Source organism: Callorhinus ursinus, unplaced genomic scaffold (genome assembly GCF_003265705.2).
Source record: "Callorhinus ursinus isolate GAN/ISIS: 27379988/994484 unplaced genomic scaffold, GSC_fseal_2.0 scaffold14, whole genome shotgun sequence".
Lineage (NCBI taxonomy): Eukaryota > Metazoa > Chordata > Mammalia > Carnivora > Otariidae > Callorhinus > Callorhinus ursinus.
Genome location: NW_027397076.1, coordinates 15,567,652 through 15,587,669, shown reverse-complemented (window position 1 = coordinate 15,587,669; position 20,018 = coordinate 15,567,652). Strand labels below are relative to the sequence as shown.

At 38.7% G+C, this 20,018-nt stretch overlaps 1 long non-coding RNA gene across 3 annotated transcripts in view; it reads right to left on the bottom strand.

Moving 5' to 3' along the window:
• Nucleotides 1-20,018, bottom strand: part of LOC112831211 (uncharacterized) — a 178,882-nt gene that overhangs the window by 25,273 nt on the left and 133,591 nt on the right. Inside the window, exon 5 of one of the 3 annotated variants that reach the window (XR_003210096.2) lies at nucleotides 7,438-7,658. The exons of the other annotated variants lie outside the window; for them this stretch is intronic. This is a non-coding gene — a long non-coding RNA (uncharacterized lncRNA). Of the gene's footprint in view, nucleotides 1-7,437; nucleotides 7,659-20,018 lie in introns of those variants that run through there. 3 annotated transcript variants of the gene reach the window in all.

Below are 20,018 nucleotides of genomic sequence, written 5' to 3'. Positions count from 1 at the left end.
TCTTCAAAATTTGATACTAAGAACTTGCACTATAAAAAGTTTTGCTTAATCCATGTTAACTTATCACAGGAATTTAATATCCCCCTGACTTGTGTGTATCTGTGTTCCCTGTGGAATTTCATTTCTATTAATAAGTTTGTTTACTGGACTACTTTTTGCCCCCAACATTTTGTGTGGTTGGCTTTAAATTTGACACCAGTGGATACGAATGAGTCAAGTCATTAAGATCTCATACTGCTTCAGAACATGGTAATTAAGCTCTAAGAAGAATGACCCCAGGACCCATCTGTCCTTAATCCATTCTTGAAAAGAAATTCCTTCTCCTAGTTAAATTGATTTCCTCCAGAAATTCCAGGTGAAAATTCCTGAATTATTTTTACCCTGGAATTCTTATTCTTTATCACCTAGGCAGAAAAGATTCCTACTAAATTTACACAGATGTTGAAAACGGAAAGGACTTTACTTCCTTGGGGTTTTTTAGTGGTTGCCCTCTCAAATGCATGTTTCTTTTATTGCTTCCTTTTTTGAACAAGCCCTCTCTCCACATCTATCTTCTACTCCAGATTTTCAGCTGCAGGATTATAAAGAACCAAGGATTTCCCAGGTGAGAATTGGCCATCAGCTTAAATAAATCATGTGAGCCCTTAGTCTCTGAAAGGATAAAAGCACCAGTGTCTGTGAGGTTAAATCGAGGACTTCTCACTAAACACTCACTGGAAGAAAACATGCAGACTGGCTAGCTGGTTTTCTTCCACAAACTTTTTTCTCCCAACTTTTTATTTTGAAAGTTGTCAAACCTTTAGAAATGTTGAAAAAAAAATGTTGAAAGAACAGTTTAATGAATAGCTATGAACTTAAACAGTTGTTAGCATTCTCCATGTTCCAAATACTCCAAAGAAAATTTTCTTTCTCTTTATACATCTACATACTTATGGATATAGATGTACACATTTACATATTGTTTACTGAACCATTTGAAAGTAAGTTGCAGAAATTATAATACCTCACCCTTAAATATTTACATCGTATTGCCTAAAAAAAACAAGAATATTCTCCTACATTGCCACAATACCATTATCATACCCAAAAAATTTATCATAAATTCAATATTATATAATACACAGTCCACAATTACATTTCCCTAGTTGTCCCATAATATGCTTTATAGTTGGACTTTTTTCTTCTTCCTTTTTTTTTGATGGGGAGGACTCCCCATATTCATTCAAGGTTCACACATTGCATTTGGTTATCATGTATAGTCTCTTTTAGTCTAAGTTTATATACCTCCAGCCCTGACTTTTTTGTTTTGCTTTGTTTTTAAAGTTTTTTGAAGAGTCCAGGGTAGTTGTCTTGTGGAACATACCATATTCTGAGTTAATCTGATTGTTTCCTTGTGATTCAATTCCGCGTAAGCGATTTTGGCAAGCATAATACATTGTGATGCTGTTCCCATGAACTTTGAACAAACTCCAGAACAAGGATTTTTATCAAGGCCTGAGTGATCAGATTCAAAAGAGTAAGGGGGAAAAAATGAGATTCAATATATACTGCTTTTAACAGAAGGGTGAGATGTCCAAAGCAAAATGAAAGATGGGGTATACAAGATCCGTGTCCAAGATTATTACTAACTTATGTACGTTTGAAAGGGGCCCTTGTCATGTCAAATCTAACAACGTTTGTGAAATCATCAGAACTGAGATTTGGGTAGGGTCAGCCTTGCAAAGTGGATAATGACTAATTTTGTGCAATTTCGGGAAGGCAGAAGGCCACTCTGTCCCACTCAGCTACACTACCTCTATTGTGTTAGCAATGACTCCCATCTACTTTTATTAACCATCAAAGCTCTTTAATGAATAGCTACTATATGTCAGGCCTTATGCTTAGTGTTTTATTGATCTCTACCTTACAACAACCGCATGAGGTAAACATTATTACTCCCATGTTGTAGATGGGAAACTGAGGCTTAGTGATACAACTTCATCAAGGATCCAAGCAGCATATTCGAGATTTGAATCAAAATCTACCTCACTAATAACCAAAGTTCCATAATCCCATGTTCTACCTGGTGCTCCTCTATTCCCCAATCTCACCTCATTCACCAAATAGCTTTGTCTTCTTTCTCTAGACCATACACTGCACTGAGCATCCAACAGCAGCATTTTATGCCAATAGGTCCTTCTAGAAATTAAACCATTATTGTTTGTGCCATGTCTACTTTGTGCTAGGCTTCTTGCTGAATGCTCTTCACACATTTCCTCTCCCCAGGAACCACATAAAGAAGGTGTACATTAATAATGTCCCATGGCCACTCAACTAGTAAATGGCAGAGTGGAGACCTAAACCACATCTGACTAGAGGCCTGAGCTCCCAACCAAGATACTTTTCTGCCTGGCTGGAGGAATAACATGGCAACCTTGAACAATACAATGGCACAGAGACTTACAAGTAGTAATAAAGGCCAAAACACTGATTCGTTAAGCTCTGAACTCCTCTGCCCCCATACTACCGGGAGCACAACTCCAAAAGAGACTCCCAGAACATTCCCCTAAATGGGCCATGTGCTCATCGGCTCTTGGGAGCAATTCACTACACAAGACTCCTCCCCCACAGAAAAAAATATTAGTCCTCCTATATTCAGCAAGAACCAGGAGCCAAGAAACCACTAACGGGAAGAACGAACACACACACACACACACACACACACACACACACACACACACACACTCTATCTCTATTTGAATTTCCTCCTACACTCAAACACTTTGAGATGATTGGGTCTAATAAAAAAAGATTTTTCCCTGCAGCTATAGAGAGCTAATGTCCCAAACTAAAACTCAGAACACAGTCTGACTACAATTGCTAGGCCTATAGCAAGAATATCCCAAGAAACAAACGAACAACAACAATAAAAAAAACAGCTTAGCCAAATGCATCCAACCTGTTCTTCAGCACTTCTCTAGGACAGGAAGTCTAGAAGGTGAGGCTGAGGTTACTTCTTAGGGTGCCTACCTTATGCATATCCTGGTCTTTGACAACTGTTCCTCATCCATGACCCACCTCCCTACCACAGCTGATGGGACCTAGAAGGATGTTGAGGAAAGGAGAGTGAGGCAGAAAAGGAAAGAAAACAAATACAGTGGTGCATTACAGAGCTGGCTTCTGCTTGGGATCAAGCATGACCGATTGCTCCATCTCCAAGGACCATCTTCCAACAGGCCACATGAGTGAATGCCTCTTAGGACTGGCTCCAGAGAGAGGAAAAGGGAAGAATTTACCCACTGGCTCCCATTCCCCCTTGGCAAAAGGTTTTCTCCATGAGGTGTTAACTCCTCCTCACTTCCCACTTGCTTTACACAGGCACTGAGCAGGTCAGCATCAGTAGGGAATCCCCAGGGTGGAAGATGAGAGACACCTGGGAAACAGGCATTTTCAGGTTGCACCTACAAAAAAGTCAGTGGGAGCCCATGCAGAACCAGCAACAGAGACAGAACAAATATGCAGAGGCTCATGGGTCAGGTGAGTCTGAGAGCACCTGACGTGGCTCCTAAGAGGTGTCTTACACAACATCTCTGTCCTCTCAGCACAATTCCAGGCTTGCTTACTGGACATTTCCCATGTGAATGTCTAATGTGAAGCTTAACATGGTCAAAAGAGAACTTTTCCTCCCTCCCTACTCCAACATGCTCCTCCTACATCTTCCCTTTTTTGGCCAATAGCATCTTAATCCAACCGGTTGCCAAGCTAAAAATCAAAGAGTTACCACTGGATCTTCTCATTTCCTCACCACACTGCCAGTATGTCCTGTTGGCTCTAGCTACAAAACATATCTGGTCCCATTCCCAATCCACTCACTTCTCTGTGTCCACACTACACCCACCCTAACCCATCCATCACTAGCTCCCAGGTGGGCTCTTCTGGACTAACCAGCCCTCCTGCCCGTTACTCATCCACAATACAATCTCCATACAGCTACAGCCAGAGTGAGCCTGTTTTTTCCCCTTTTTTTGTTTACATTTCATTATTAAAAAAAAAAAAAAAAAACTTCAAGCATATACAAAAGTAGAAATAATAGTAAACCAAACCCCAATTCAACAAATATCCAATCACAGCCAATCTTGTTTCATCTAACCTCTAATTTTAAGGAAAATCTCAGATATCATATCATTTGATATATAATGATATGGTTTTACCTAAGTTTGCATCTCTTCAAAATAGGAACTTTAAAAGAAGTAACTATATCAAGGGAAAGATCAATAAAAATTGCAATTGTTTAAAAACCCTAACTATGTAACATTACAGGGTGCTCTTTATAAAGGTAAAGCAGGTCACGTCACTTCCTTGCTGAAAACCTTTCAGTGGCTTCCCATCATGCTTTGTATAAACAAAGCCAAACTCTTTATTAATGCCCAGAAGGTTTGACCTTACATGACCCCTGCCTATGTCTCTGGTCCCAACCCAGCCAGGCTCTCTCTGTCCACTGCACGCCAACCACACTGGCCTTCTTTGTGTTCTGCAAATGCTCCATGCCCATTCCTCCCTGAGAGCCCGTAGTTGATCTCTCTGCCTAGAAGGCTCATCCCTGTCATCTTCCTACGCTTGGCTCCTTCTCGTCATTGAGGTCTCAGCTTACATAGAACACCTGTTGTCACCAGTCCCAAGTAGCAATGCAGTCATTACCACATTACCCTCTTCTAATTCTCTCCATAGTCTTTTGCCCATGACATTTCCGGTGTGCCCTGGACAGGTTTACACTTATTGTCAAGTTTGACTATTAATAGTACCTTGCTGGCTCTCAAATGTGGGCAACAGATTTTATGGTCACCTTACTTATAAGAATCTTATTTTTGTTTGACTTTGGCTTGCTTATTGTCTATCTCCTCCTACAAGGATATACTCTTTAGCAAATATTCTCTGTGCCTCTGAGCTCTCATCTGACTATTTCTCCACTGCATCCACAGTGCTTGGCACTTGGGAGGTCTGAGGAAGGAACGAGGGGAGGGGGAGGGAGGGTGGGAGAGAAATCTCAGGCTTTGACTTTCTAATTCCTGGCTGAAATCATTCTTTGTATTCTCTGTCCTTGGCTTCCATAATCTTCTATAAATGTTCCTATTTTGCTTAATATAGATAGAATGGATTTCTGTGACTTATAACCAAGTAATTCCTGAGAGCTGCTAATTTCTTTTAAGAAATTGCTCATTTTCACCTTATAATATACTTTCTCCAGGTCAGTTGTTCTGTTTAATTTTAGAAAAACTATTATAAGAGCCATAGGTATAGATTGAATGATGATATCCCCCCCAAAGTTCATATGTTGAAATCCTAACCCCCAGTGCAATGGCATTAGGAGGTAGCCTTTGGGAGGTGAGTAGGTCATGAGGGTGGAGCCTTCATGCAAAGGATTAGTGCCTGTGTAAAAGGGACTCAGAGAGCTCTCTTGTCCCTCCTGCTATGTGAGGACACAACAAGAAGACAGCTGTCTATGAACTAGGAAGAGGACTCTCACCAGAAACCTAATCTGCCAGCACTGTGATCTTGGACTTTGCAGCCCCCAGACTGTGAGAAATAAATGTCTGTTGTTATAAGCCACTCAGTCTATGGTATTCTGTTATGGCAGACAGAACTGACTAAGGTAGACTTCCTCCTAAAACAAGGAAAAGCCACAAAAAGTATTTTCCTTAACCGTAAGCCATTGAGAAGTTTGGAATTGCAAACAAGCGGTCTAAACAAAACGAATCATTTCTACTCTACAAACTACCATAAATATTAGTGACATTGGCAATAAAACTTCAGATCCTAGTTATGCATGGGTCCATTTTTACAAAAACATTTCAGTAAAAAAGATAGTACATCGTCAAAACAGCAATAAATCCTTGAAATAAGACTCAGATTCACTCAAGCATGTACAAAGCCTGTGTATGCCATTGCCTGCAGGTCACCCCCTTTCAGAAAATTCATGCTTTAAATAATCACTGTAAAATTAAAGCCATTCTGTAAGGAAAAGAATGGTAGGAGTCTTCATTCAGACAGAACAATATAAAAATCAAGCCTTGGTCTTGTTTTTTGTTTTGTTTTCTTTTGTTTTTTAATAGAAATGGTGGGGACTAGGGGTTGCCCTACACTTCAGATGATAGCTAATGATAGACATGTTGATTTACAGCAGACAATATTAAGAAAAATTTAATAAGCTCACCGTTCCCCCCCAAGTAATAGTAGCTGTCCTTAAATAAAGAATGAGGCTACCAACTGTTGGAGGGGACAACAAAGTTCTACTGAAGGAATGTGCCTTGGACCACCTCGCCTTCAACCTCAGATCTACTTTCTTTCCCTGACAAAAAAGGAAAAATGAGTTTTAGCAACCAAAAGTCTCTCAGAGGGCCTCACTATTGGCACATACACACCTTCCTTTAGTGAGGCCACTCTCAGGAGAGGTAAGTGCCTTTTCTGTATGAAAGGCACTACACGTTCACTCATGTCATGAAAATTTATTGCCCTGATCTGTGATCTGGGTGTACAGTGAGGAGTAAAAGAAGCAAAACCCCTGCCTCATGGAGCTCGCAGTCTTGTGGTACCCTCAGAACTAACATTGCTCAAATACCAGCCTATTTCATTTTCCTATTGAGGCACCATGGCATACACCCTGTTGTCCATCAAAGAGCCTGGGTTCAAATCCTGACTTTACAACTTAGGAGCTCTGTGATCTCAGGCAAGTTACTTAATTTCCCTGTGCGTCAGTTTCCTTTTCTGTAACCTCATAGCTTTGTTGGGAGGATTAAGTTACTACAGCAATTAACAGTGTAAAGCAATTAGATTAGTATCTGACATAGAGTAAGCTATAGATGAGTTTGCCATTTCTATTATTATCACTGCAAAGGGTGGGATTGATTTGGAAAACTTAATCAATGAATGTTATGCATCCAAACATGCCTGACCAGCTTCCTGGTAGCCAGGCCCTTTTTCCTCCAGACAGGAATTAGGAAGTTTCTTATCTGGAAAAAAATGAATGGCTCCAGAGAAAAGACCTCCATAGAATGGCATTTGGAAGTTTCCCAGCAGTTGAGCCAACTCTCTGCCAATCACCCTAAAACAACTACCATCCGGCAGTAAGCCCCACTCAGGTCAGAAGCATTCCCCACTCTACTTTAATAATAGGGAGACCTTTAAAAATAGAGAGATGCCAAGAAAAACAGATAATGGCATCTCAGAGTAAACAAAGAAAAGATAGGAAACTGAAAAGAACTCTAATCTTCTGAAAGATTGAGGAAGATAATTGCATCCATAAAACAGCATCAAAATGCTATAAAAAAAAGAACAGAGAACAAGAGTTCTTGTAAAATTAAAAATAGAATTGCTAAAATTGAAAATTCAATAGAACGGTTGGAAAATAAAGTAAAAAAATATATTTTTTAAAGATTTTATTTATTTGCTTGACAGAGAGAGAGCAAGAGAGCACAGCAGGGGAAGAGATTCATGAGTACATGAACATTAGACTTGAAAGGACACAGACTGGGTTTTCCAGGCTCTGGCATGAAGTTTCCAGTGAGGCAAGAGTCATGTGTGTCAGAACACCTGTTGGCTTGCAATCTTGTTGTCACCTTCACCCAAAATGGTTACATCAGGTTTTTTTGAATAGTTTTTGTCAATGTTGGTCTGAGAACATGCTGTGTGAAATGATAATGATTACTATTAAATTCATGATGATAATTAAATAACCACACACCAAAATGTAAAACAAAAGATAAAGATGGTTAGTACAAAAGAAAAGATAAAATATATAAAAGATCAATCCAGGTCAAATATCTGATAGGAGTTCCAGGAAGAAAAAGCAGAGAGCATAAAATTATTTAAAAAAGAACTCAAGAAATTTTCTGAGCGCTCAAAGAACATGAATTTTCAGGCTGAGAGGAATTAGCACAAAAGAAAAAAGCTAGACCAAATAAGAGCGTCACAAAGCTCCAGAACACTCTCTCATAAAGAGAAAAAATGTAATCCTTCCCTCAAACCATATACCAAAATTGATGCCACATAGATTATAAATATGTAAGTCAAAACTTGAAATCTTTTAGAAAAGAATATAGTATATCTTTATGTCCTTGCCATAGAGAAGTACTTTTTAAACAAGTCACTAAGTATATAACTTATAAAGAAAAAAAAGTGATACATTTGACTACATTAAATTTAACCTTCTATTTCATCAGAGGAGACTATATCAAAGACTGCCTAGGTGTTCACTTACCCTTTTGTCTCCTCCTACACATAGTCAGACTGCATTTCTTAGCCTCACCTGCAACAAGATGTAGCCATCTGACTGCATCCTGGCCAGTAAAATGGGTTCATTTAAGACAAGACACCTCCATCGCTTTAACTATATCTGGCTTACAGTATTTTCAGCATTTCTGAGGGTTCAAGATATATATTTATGAAGCACTGGCTTTGAACTCAGCATGAAGACAGGTACAGCAGAGAGACAGTACTGCTTTGTGGTTAAGAACACCACTCTTAGAGCCTCTCAGCCCTGCCAGCTACTAGCTGTGTGACCTTGGGTAAGTTACTTCACTTTTCTGTGGCTCATTTCCTTCATTCATAAAATGTGCAGCATAACAAGGACAGGGCCTACCACATGTAGGCATTGTAAAGTTTCAGTAATATATAGTAAGTGTTCAAATATCTTCTATTACTTTTTTTTTAAATTTTTTTTGAGAGAGAGAGCTCAGGTGTGTGATCATGAGCAGGGGAGGGGCAGAGGGGGAGAGAGAGAGAATCTTAAGCAAGCTCCACACTTAGTGTTATGCCTGACATGGGGCTTGATCTCATGACCCTGAGATCATGACCAGAGCTAAAATCAAAAGTTGGACTCTTAACTGACTGAGCCACCCAGCTGCCCCTCTTCTATAACATTTTTAAAAAGGATTTAATCATGGGGCTCCTGGGTGGCTCAGTTGGTTAAGCAGCTGCCTTCAGCTTAGTTCATGATCCTGAAGTCTCGGGATTGAGTCCCACATTGGGCTCCTTGCTCAGCGGGGAGTCTGCTTTGCCCTCTGCCTCTGCTCCTCCCCACCCCACTCATGCTCTCGTTCTCTCTCTCTCTCTCAAATTAAAAAAAAAATTAAAAATAAATAAATAAATAGGATTTAATCCTCCCAAATGGGAGGGAAATAATTATCAAAGCACTAAGACAACTTTTTCTCTGCCTAGTGAGGTGCCTGACACATAATGGGTGCTCAATAAACATTTTTGAATGAACATGAGAGAGTAAGCAATAGTGAGAAATCAACTTAAGCAGGATAGGCATGAGCCTCTTAGCACTATTCAGCAATATTTTCAGTGTTGCTCAATCCCAGCTCACATGAGAATCACTTGGGAGCTTTCTGAAACCATCAATGACTGAACCCCATCAACAAGATCAATTGAATCAGAAACTCTGGGATAGGAAACAAGCATTGGTATTTTTTTTTTTAATAAGGGTGATTCTATTTTGCACCAAGTTGAGAATGACTGCTTTAACTAATTCTGAGTTGACTCCTTTCCTACTCCCCATGGTAATGGTTCCAAAACTATTTCTTAAGGTCCCTGATCCTCTTATTTTTGGCTGATGGTTATTCTTCATTTTCTCTCTTATACCTCATCTTTTACTCTATTCTTCCTTGCTCTTCCTATTTCAGGAGAATATGTGTATCCTTGGACTCATTCACTGCCTTCATTTTGTAGTTATCATATCGTGATATGGAGTAGGCCATGCATCTGTCCATTCTCCAGCTAGACAGTGGTCACTGTCTTGTGGACAGGGTTCATTCATCTTTGTACCATCATTGTGAAGAAAGGTGGTCGCATACTCCCTCAGGGATCAGAGGAAAAAAGCCAATGCCCAGCATGGGGGTAGGTACTTCATAAATGTCACTGAATGGGGAGGTGGGGCCTTTACCTGGGCCTTGAAGGATCAGTAGGAATCAAAAAAGAAAAGAGGAAATTTTATGAGGCATAGAAAATAAAAACTAAGATACGAAATTCAGAACAGCATTTAACTCTTCCTAGAACTTTCTAGAAACTATTGTCATTGAACTTTAACCACACATACAAATTACTACTTCACACCAAAATTCCTCTGGTTGCAAATAAAATATAGCTTTTGAAAGTACTCTGTCAAGTATAAAAGACAACATAAATGAAAGGATGCTGTCAAAAGAAAAAAGAACACGCAAGAAAGAGAAATCAGCAAAAAGCATCATTTTGTTTCAGCAAGGAGATACAAGTGCAACTCCCTCTCTTGTTCCTCATTGTCCAAATCTGTAAAATGGAGACAATAAAGAATACTTCCTTTATGGGACTGATGAAGTGTTTAAATGGGTTAATAAATACGAATCAGATAGAACAGGGTCTGGTATATAGTAAGCACAATAAATTGTTAATTTTTAGATGATATTATAGATAAAATCCCATTATGATATGCTAAAGATCATTATAGCTATTCACTCCTGCTAAATAGCACTGTAATTAAACTGTCAAGGAGGCTTGGAAACTCAAAGACAGCTACCAAGTCACCCTTCTGGCCCCTGTTGCCAGGGAAACTAACGCTGTTCCTTTAACGTTTCCTCATAGGTGTTATTTTCTCAGTGTTTACTCATTGTCCCTTTCCTCCACAGTCCTGAAACTCAGAGGGATGAGAGAGGCTGCCTTGTATGGACCTGTTATTCCATATGTCTCACCTTCTCTCCCTGGTCCTTTTGGCAACCCTGGTTAATATCACCAGAGGTTTGTCTAATTTTGTTCATTTTCTTAAAGAGGTTGCCATGGTTGATCACTTTTATCTTTGTCTTCTATTTTATCAATGGCCATTCCCTTTTTTTAAATTATTGAGGTGTAAAAGTTTACCCTTTTTAGTGTACAGACCTAGGGGGTTTAACAAATACATACAACCATGTAACCACCACCCTGAAGATATTCAATATTTCAATTATCTCAGAAAGTTCCCTTATGTCCCTTTGTTGTCTTCATTTTCTGCCCCTATAGTTTTGCCTTTTCCAGAAAGTCATATAAGTGGAATCAGATGGTATGATTTTAAGCTTTTTGAATCTCGATTCTTTTACTCAACATGATGCATTTGAGATCATCCATATTGTTGCATGTATCAGAAGTTAGTTCCTTTTTATTGTCCAGTGCTTCCATTGTTTGGATGGACTATAGTTTGTTTATCCATTCACCAGTTGAAGGACCTCAGGGTTGTTTCCAGTTTTTGGTGCTTATGAATAAAGCTGCTATATACTTTTGCATGTAGGTTTTTGTATGAACTAAGTTCAATATGCTTGGGTAAACACCTAAAAGTAGGATTACTGGGTCATATGATAAGTGCCTTTCAACTTTATAAGAAACTGCCAAACTGTTTTCTAAAGTGGCTATACATTTTGCATTCCCACCAACAGTGGATGAGAATTCCAGTTGCTCTGTACCCTCATCAGCACATGGTTATTGCTGTGTTTTATTTTATTTTACTTTATTTTTAACTATCTTTTGTGTGTGTGGCATCATTGTGGTTTTAATTTGCATTTCTCCAATTATGTTGAGCATCTTTTCATGTGCTTATTGGGTATTTGTACATTTTTAAGGTTTCTTTTCAAGTCATTTGTACATTTTTTTAAAGATTTTATTTATTTATTTGAGAGAGAGAGAGAGAGCACAAGAGGGGGTAGAGTCAGAGGGAGAAACAGACCCCCTGCTGAGCAGAGAGCCTGATGTGGGACTTGATCCCAGGACTCTGGGATCATGACCTGAGCTGAAGGCAGTCGCCCAACCGACTGAGCCACCCAGGTGCCCTGTACATTTTTTCAAATTGTGGGTTTTTTCCTTATTTTTGAGTTTTGAGAGTTCTTTAAATATTCTAAATGCAAGTCCTAAATTACACATGGATTTCCTGCTTACATTTTTATCCTCTCAAGGGACTACATCTGATATTTCTGAGATGAGAATTGAGTAGCCTGTAGCCACTAGTCACAGGGGGGGCAGATGTTTATATGAGAAAACAGGGAAGGCCTTGATTGTATCATAGCCCAGAGATTTTCACTCTGTTCATTCTATTCCTTACAAGTTAGAACAATACTGACAGTCTATGGTAAGAGGGAAGAAAGACACAAAATAACACAAACGTTTTCTAAAAGTGGGCCAAAACCAGTAAGGGAAGAGTTAGTTTGGTAGCTATTTCACTTTGAGATTGAACCAGAAGGTACCATTTTCATTCTGCCCTTTCTCTTAGAGCAAGGACTCCCTCCACCCTACTTCCCTTCTCTCCAGCTCCGATAGAACCAACCTGACTGGCTGATCACCTGAGCCAGAATCAAAGAGGAAAAAGAAGTTAATCCAGAGAGAAGAAGACCATGGAAGAAGGAGAAGGAGTTCCTTGGTGCCCCTCACAGAGATTCAGTGTGTACTGAGCAATGACTTTCCACATTGCAACATCATTTAGACTCCTAGTGTACATTTGATTGATAGCAAGATTTTTAGGTAGGAAAGGCTTAGAGGTGGTACTCTCTTTGGGATTTCTGGGGGATCAGGAGGAGCATGAAGCTATGTTTTCAAAGCTCTTCACGAAAGATTATCAATATCAATTCTCCATATCAAAGAGAACAAAAATGAAGCTTTCTTCTAACACACTGTAACATCACACCTTCTAGCCATTAAGGAAGAGTTAGAAAGACAATGAACCCAACTCCATGTTTGTGTTTCTACTAATTCATCTTACACAGAGGAAAGATAGATGATAGGTAGGTAGGTAGGTAGGTAGGTAGGTAGGTAGATAGATAGATAGATAGGGAATCACAGGCTTTAAACTCCTAATCAAATAATCCTAGAATTTCTGATTCCATATTACTTATTTGACCTGAGATCTGTTATGGTTTTGAAGCACTCATAGCCTCTAAGAAATGGAGAAAAAAAAAAAAAACCAAAAACTTCAAATTGCCTGACCTTTCTATGGTAAATGTAAGTAGTCAACCTATTTTCATTTCCTTTCTCTTATGTCAAAATAGACAATTAAATCCTAAACACAGAAGTGTAAATCCTGTTGGCACAAATGATACCAAATGTGCCCCAGTAAGTCACCATATGTCTTGACCTCTACAGCTCTTCTGTTGATCTCTATACTTTGGCTTGAGTATTCCTTACTTATCTGTATTTACGTAGGTCTGTTCCACATCGTGGCACCCTGTGTAAGATGAGTGTTCTGAAAACACATCACCATGGATCATCGGTTATAATGAGAAGTAGATTAACCCAGGGGCGTGCCATCAAATGATCTGCCAAAGGCACAGTTGACAAAGTCCTCATCAGTCAGTAGTGATATAAATACCATCCTCCGCTGTGGATCATTTGCAATGTGTCTCTCAGAGCTAAATCAGCACTCTAATTGCAACATCAGTTATGGGTCCTGCTCAGTGATGAGAGGGGCAAAGATATGAGGATGTTCTCAGCTGAAGCTATTTATACATGCCACGTAGTCCTTAATTATCTAATAGGGAGGGGATGGGAAGAGGCAGAAAGTTGACTTGACTAAAAACTGAATCTACCCACCCCCCTTTACACCATTCTGACAAGAGAAAATTTTAGGTACTTCCTTTCTAAGGAAAAAAAGATAAGAAATTCAAATCCTATGAGGATGCAAGCAGTCTACCCAGTTGTCAGCTGGGATTTCACTGCTAATATTCCTTTTAATGCATGAATTCAACATTACAAGGGATTATAGGAAAGAAAATTCAAGTTTTATAAGCCCCAAATCAAATGAGCAATCTTGGTAGAATATTCTTTTATCCTTAAAGGTGAAAGAAAGTTGTAGAGTAGAAAATTTATTTGGTTATTTTAGAACTTTGGTCAATAAAAAAATCCAGACTTTGATATGAAAACTTCCTGGCACATAACATAACAATCATTAATTACATATTCATAAATTGCTATATTAAATACCAGAGATTCAAAAATACAGGAGAGGAAGAAAATACAGCACAGGAAGAATATCAAATATAAGGTATATTTGGGAAATTCAGCTATAATAATGACTACATTTATTTAGCGTTTCTGTATGTCAGAGACTGCTAAGAACCTTGCCTATATTATCTTTTTTAAATTTTATTATGTTATGTTAATCACCATACATTACATCCTTAGTTTTTGATGTAGTGTTCCATGATTCATTGTTTGCGTATAACACCCAGTGCTCCATTCAATACGTGCCCACTTTAATACCCATCACCAGGCTAACCCATCCCCCCACGCCCCCTCCCATCTAGAACCCTGTTTGTTTCTCAGAGTCCATAGTCTCTCATGGTTCATCACCCCCTCCGATTTCCCCCCCTTCATTTTACCTTTCCTACTATCTTCTTTTTTTTTTACATATAATGTGTTATTTGTTTCAGAGGTACAGTCTGTGATTCATCAGTCTTACAAAATTCACAGCACTCACCATGGCACATACCCTCCCCAATGTCCATCACCCAGCCACCCCATCCCTCCCACCCCCCACCACTCCAGCAACCTTCAGTTTGTTTCCTGAGATTAAGAATTCCTCATATCAGTGAGATCATATGATACATGTCTTTCTCTGCTTGACTTATTTCGCTCAGCGTAATACCCTCCAGTTCCATCCACATCATTGTAAATTTGCCTATATTTCTTAATAAATTCTTCCTACAACTCAATAACAGACATATTATTATCCACATGTTACTGACAAGGAAACTATGGGTCAGAAGGTTAATCGGAGCAAGTCACAAACCATTTAAGTGGAAGTATCAAAATTCAAATTCTCATCTCACTCCAGGCTTTACCCTAAAACACAACTCTTTATTCTACATATTTGGATCAGCCTGATAGCATATGCTACACATCCTGCTTCCCTATAATGTTAACTGACCTATTTATGACTTTTCAAGGCAAGTACTCTCCCTTGTGGCTCTTCTTCATGCATCTTTAAGCTGTGAATCCAGTGTGAACAGTTTAACTTTCTACTTATACCTCAACTCAAATCCAACAATGAGACCATCATTGGTCCAGCTTCTCTCTGCCGGGGCAAAGATTTTGCACCAGGCCCCCTCATAACATAGTGATTGCCCATGGTCAGGTACCCGGTCTTGTTCCAATTAGCTGGTGGCTGGAGGGCAGGAACAGCAGAAGAGAGGAGCCCTACCCTGTTACCAGAGGCTGTGGGTAGGCCCGTTCCCCTCGGCAGAGGCTGCAAAAATTTGGACTGACCCATAATACAAATATGGTGAAGGGATTCAGAACATATCATCGTGAAGAGTTTTCTTTTCTGAACTCTGCCCCTCTGCATAAAAGCCAAGCGTCCCAAAAGAATTAAACTCTTCTAAGTGCCCTCCTATCACTGGAGATCAGCGCCAGGATAAGAAATCAACTAAATAGACATTGTTACTAAGCTGTCATATCTATCTATTCTTCTAAGGACCCATTTATCTTCCCAAAAGTCATTTCTTCTCCCATAAGTGCCTTTATGATGATGGTATATAAGCCCCCAATTCTAACCATCTCCTTGAGTCACATTTTCTGTGAATTCCCATGTACATAAATTAAAAAATCTTTTTTTCTCTTACTAATCTGTCTTTTGTCAGTTTAATTCATAGACCCCAAACCCTGAACCAAGGAGGGTATAGGAAAAGTTTTTCCACCACAATGCAATTTGAAACCATCAAAAAATATTGTAAAAGAATATTAATGACATGGAAAAAATCCACTGTCTTCTAAGTTAAAAAATAATTACCAAACTCAAATGTAGAGGCAGATTTCATTTTTGTAAAAATATGTTTGTATACATGCATTGAAAGTCTAAAAGAAAAGCCACCCTGGGTGGCTCAGTCATTAAGCGTCTGCCTTCAGCTCAGGACATGATCCCAGGGTCCTGAGATCAAGCCCCAGCATCAGGCTCCCTACCCGGCGGGAAGCCTGCTTCTCCCTCTCCCACTCCCCCTGCCTGTGTTCCCTCTCTCACTGTGTCTCTCTCTCTGTCAAATAAATAAATAAAATCTTAAAAAAAAAAGGGCTAACATTCACTAAATTATTAACACAATATCGAGGAAAAAGAGCAATTTTAACTCTACTTTTTATTTTATTTCATACTATTTGAACCTGTAATGATAAATTTATATTTACTTTTAATATTGAAAAATATGCAAATATTTTCTTTTCGAAAAAATAATTATGTATACCCTTTGCATAAGCCATATTATTTTTAAGATTCATCCATAAAAATCAAGATGAACTTAAAAATTAACCTATGAAAAAAATTCATTGCTGTATTAGCAAAATAAAATTTCAAAGAAAAAGTCCAACAATACAACACTGAACAAATAAATTAAGTGATATCTGTAAGACTGATATTTTTCAATCATAAACATTACTTTATGAGAAAAGACATGGCATGGAAATATGTGTACAATATACTAATAGGGAAAAAACAAGTCATAAAACAATAAATTATAGCATGACTCATTTGATAATTAAAATGTACATGAAATACATTTATGTCCAGAAAATAATCTGGAAGAATTTAACAAAAAGTGGGTGGGATTACAGATGGTTTCCATTTCTATATATTTTTTTGAAGATGTATTTATTGATTCTAGAAAGAAAGAGAGCACAAGCAGGAGGGGCAAGGGAGAGGGAGAGAAATTCTCAAGTAGACTTCTACTGAGCGCAGAGCCCATCATGGGGATAGACCTCATGACTCCGAGATCATGACCTGAGCCATAACCAAGAATTAGACACTCAACCAACTGAGCCACCCAGATACCTCTCGTTTCCATTTCTATATTTTTATGTTTATTTTTTTTATTATCCTACAGTGAACCTACATTGCATATGTTACTTTTAGAAAGAGAAATTGGGGTTTGGAGTTTTATTTGGGGTTTCTATTTTGTTTAATGTAAATATTGACGGCTTTGACTGAAATTTAGGGACTTTTCATTCCTTGCAATTTCACTGGAGGCTGCTTAGAGCATGTGGAGAAAAGCGTCAGTTGTTAAGGTTTTATAGTCATGACACAAAACAGACTAGATTAGTAAGTGTACATCTTAACACAGAAAGCAAAGGCAACTTCTTGATCACCATAGAAAGTTTTCTTCTTTTTTAAGATTTTGTTTATTTATTTATCTGACAGAGAGAGAGAGAAAGATAGCGAGAGAGAGAGCGCGCACAAGCAGGGTGGGTGGTAGGCAGAGGGAGAGGGAGAAGCAGGCTCCCGGTCAGGAAGGACCCTGGGATCATGACTTGAGCTGAAGGCAGAGGCTGAATCAACTGAGCCACCCAAGCGCCCCCATATAAAGTTTTCTTAATGGGTGTTACTTATTCATCATTCAGCGGCAGGTTGTCCGCAGAGATTGGCTCTATTCTGATGCTGCCTCTACAGAGTCCTGTGCTCCTCAGAACCATTGTAACAAAATTTCTTTGAGAATTCTTATTTGCAAACTTGCCAGCATACCGGAAAGTAATGAAAATGCAGATGAACATTCTAATGCAGTCCCTTATTTCACAGTAGCTGTAATCTAAAGAATCATCTTTATAAAAATCATTGTCTTCCTCAAAATATTAAAAACAGACTTACCACGTAATCCAACAATTCCACTTCATAAAGAGAATCAAAAGCAGGAACTTGGACAGATATTTGTACATCCATGCCCATAGTAGCATTTTTCACAATAGCCAAAAGGTAGAAGAAACTCAAGTGTCCACCCACAGATGAATGTATATGCATGTATATGTGATGAAAAATGTATTTCATACTGTGGGTCATGGACAAAAATGTCTGAAAGCGTCTGTGTTAAATCCTATGTCCAGATACAGGAAATTGAAAAAAAAGAATTATAAATTAATTAATTTTTACTAATGTATCTCTAATAGTAATTAGCAAAACCAGCAAAACATTGTGGCATGCAAGCCCTTAGAGTTCCTATTTTACTACTTCCCTTTTCAGAAGCATCTTTCTTTCTGAATTCACTTCAACACATCCACAATCTCCACAGGATTTCCACCTCTCTAATCCCTTTGTGATGATTACATTTAGACCTACACTGAACTAAAGTATACTTGAAATCTAAGGAGTAAAGGATATGTTTAGTCAATAAATAGTAGATGTCTTGAATATTTTATTCTACTTAAGTAAACAAAGATTTTCATTATCCTTCTAGCACTTAAATTTTCATGCTTGGTTGTTGCTATGCCTATGAAAATCTTATCTTTTTGATTTCTTGACCCTTGACAAAGGTCAAGAAGAGACCCTGTGGGGACACTGTTGGAGGTCAGCCCAGGCTGAAGTGAACGGCCAACTGACATCAAGTGGAACGATGAACAATCATGTTAACAGATCTGATTTTCCAAGAGAAGCCAGAAATTTCTATTTTTATGTGAAATCTCCTGTTTTTAAATGTTGGCAACCAATTCAAAATAATTTTAAGCACTTTAAAGGACTAAAATGTTTCTGTAAGCAGTCCAGTTTATGACCGCTTGTTCCAGAAGTCCACTAGAGAAGGCTTGACAATTACTCTTCAGAGCCTCCCTAACTTGACCCCATTCTCACCTCCACCCCTCTCTTGCCCTGGAATTAATGGCTCTTTGATCTGATTGATTAGAGCAATTTTTATGTCTCTTTATCATGCTCATTACATTCTGTGCAACTTTTGTTTTTGTTGCTTTTGTTTTTACATATCCATCTGCCTTGCTAAAGATCACTGTAATTTAATGTTGAACCCTGAGCTTGGTGCTCAGTTAGAATTTGAGGAAATCAGTTTGAGCCCCAGCTCTGACAGGACATTTGAATCCCTTGACCTCTTTAGGTTCAGTTTTCACATCTAAAATGTGAATTAATAATAATCATGGATAAAATGGGGCTGCATTACTATCTATTGCAATGGAGATAAAGTGAGATATCAGTAGTCCAACCTTCCTTGAAGCCTTTAGGAAGAATCCTTGGGTGTAGAGAGAGGTTTTTTTTTTCGTTTTTTTTTATTATGATGTTATGTTAATCACCATACATTATATCGTTAGTTTTTGATGTAATGTTCCATGATTCATTGTTTGTGTAAAACACACAGTGCTCCATTCAATACATGGCCTCTTTAATACCTATCACCAGGCTAACCCATCCCTCCATGCCCCTCTCCTCTAGAACCCTCAGTTTGTTTCTCAGAGCCCATAGTCTCTCATGGTTCATCCCCCCCTCCAATTTCCCCCACTTCATTCTTCCCCTCCTGCTATCTTCTTCTTCTTCTTTTTTTTTAAACATATAATGTATTATTTGTTTCAGAGGTACAGGTCTGTGATTCAACAGTCTTACACAGTCCATCGACAGATGAATAGATAAAGAGGAATTCTTAATCTTAGAGACAGAGTTTTTAAAAATAATTATGATAATAAGTGGAATATTGAGTGCTTATATGTGCCAGGCACTTCCTAGATGCTTTATGTGGTCCCCAAATCTTCACAACTCCATAAGTGGCTTATCATTATTTACATTATAGTGGTAAAGAAAATAAAGTATAGGGTGGTTGAATATCACTTCTACTAAGTGGTAGAACTGGAACTGAGATGTTCCACTTCAAAGCCACTATCTTGAGCATGCCCCTAACTTGCAACCGTGTAAAGTCTGAGAACGGGGTCTTTCCTGTAAGCTCTTTGGTTCCTAGGCAATAAGATGGACTTACACTCTCATGTCTTCTATATTCTTTCTGTAGAGTTGGATGTTTGCATTTATTTATGAAAAAAAATCCTTAAGTAGTGGCTAGACTGGATGGATGGTTGACCAGGAGGAAAGGGAAAGGGGCTGGCCAGAAATTGATTTTAAACAGATTTCTCTAAGGAGACAGAATTTGAAAAATATTTTCACCAAAGGCAAGGAGAGAGCCGAGCAGATGTGGAACAGGAGCTCACTGGTGCCTCCTGGGCCCCCATCCCCATCTTCCCCAGCTGTGGACAGCATGACTTCAGATGCTGTGTCACTAGCCAGGCAGGAACTGGGGCCAAGGTGACAACTGTCC